Genomic DNA, 1,851 nt, shown 5'->3' with positions numbered 1-1,851 from the left:
ACCACACCTGCCCTCTCTGTTGCTTGCGTTGCCTCCTCCAGGCGGCAATATACTTCTTGAGGGCCATGTTGGCATTCTGCAGATTCGAATTTTCCTGCAGTAGGGCTGCCCTAGCTGTAGATATCGATGTCCCTTATAGAGCCGGGGTGGGAGTTCATCACGACATAAAGGCATTACATGAGAAGAGCGAGGTCCTACGACGTTTATGCTCTTAGGAGTCAGTTGCAGCAAGGCGGGTACATATTCGATAAACATCAGCGTCATGCCCTGTTCATATTGTGTGGATGTGCTGTAGACATCCTGTAGATATGCTGTCACCATCACTAATAGCCGTCCTGTCATCCGTTACATGCGTTTGATGTGCTGTACACAGCCGTGCCATCCGTTCCGTCTCTTGCAGCAACGGACTTTAAAAGAAGCCTCGCGGATGGAAATGAGTTAAAAACGGCAAAGTACAGTACCCTGGAGAAAACGTGCAACTATCGGACAAGGGTCGCATCGCGCTATTCGTTTTGGCGAGGAAAAAACTTTGTGCATGCACACGGTTTTTTGACGAAAATCACCGGAAGATAAACGTCGAACCAAAGGATAAAATGGACATGAAACGCATTTTAACGGATATCGGAATTCGTTTCTCATAATTACGTTTACCTTATCCGGTAAAGTGTGACAGGGACATTCGAGGGATTTGTTGAACTGTTCTCAATCATTGCACCGTCACATCCTTGGACGGTTACAGTTCGTTATTCCTAAATTCCGAAGGTTCGTTAGTACGCACCGTACACTACAGGTTTCGGACTAACTTTAACTTTCGGGACAACGAACCTTATTCCAACGGCTGAGAATGAGAAAGGCATTAAGGTGCTTCGAACAGTTTGGTTTTAGTGGCAACTGAACGCCCTTTCATTTCTGAATAAGAACCATTTGGATTAACGAACCCACTCTTTTTCATTTTTGGATTAAAGGACCTCTTAGGCCTATAGTTATAGAGAATTTGTGTGTTTCCAAATAATATCCAGTATGAGAAGGTCCCCAAAAGATATTCCTGTCCGTGCAAGAGTGCTAAAAGTGTGGACATATCGCGACTCTCTTCCTTCATTTAGGGGGTAATTTTGTTATAGATTCCCTTTTTGAAGCTGTGACAGAGGAGTAATTTTGATGGCGTCCCACGGCATAGGGCGCTATAGGGGCCAAAATTCTAACCCATTTCCATTAGTCCTAACGGGGGGGGGGGGGGGGTTCTAAGAATCACGGGTATATTGTAGTAAGAATACTACTAGTAACTGTAGGACCTATGCATGCTCATGGCTGACCGTGGGCGTGAGTATGGGTCGGGGAAGGGGGGGGGGGGGGCTGGATCAATTGTGGGTAGTCAGCAACCTGTCATGGTTATTTTGTGTAGATTTTTATGTGTTTTTCTGTTTGTATTGTTTTGCTTTCTTTCTTCTGTTTCGTTTTGTAAACTTAATAAAGAAATGAAATACCTCTCCTGTTGCATTTTTGAGGTTTTTGGAAGAATCCGCTCAATTTTGTTTTTCTCTCTCTTCTCTTTTTTGTTTTTGTTTTGTTTTGTTTTGTTTTGTTTTGTTTTATTCTGTTTTGTTTTGTTGTGCCTTGTTTTTTCTTTTCTTTTTATGTTAAAGCGCCAGCTACGTTTACAGACTAGTGAATTGAGGATTAATTCCCGCGTTGTGATTGAATAAAAATAATGAGCGTGCGATCGCGAATGCGTGTAGTACGAGATTCTAGTATAGTACGTGTACATCAAAGAGTATAGAAGCGCACGCCACTGCGTGCGCTCTATACTCTTTGACATGGTACTGGTGTACACATGTACATGTACATTGTACA

This window comes from Diadema setosum, chromosome 22, assembly GCF_964275005.1.
Source record: "Diadema setosum chromosome 22, eeDiaSeto1, whole genome shotgun sequence".
Classification (NCBI taxonomy): Eukaryota; Metazoa; Echinodermata; class Echinoidea; order Diadematoida; family Diadematidae; genus Diadema; species Diadema setosum.
This window is presented reverse-complemented; position numbering follows the sequence as displayed.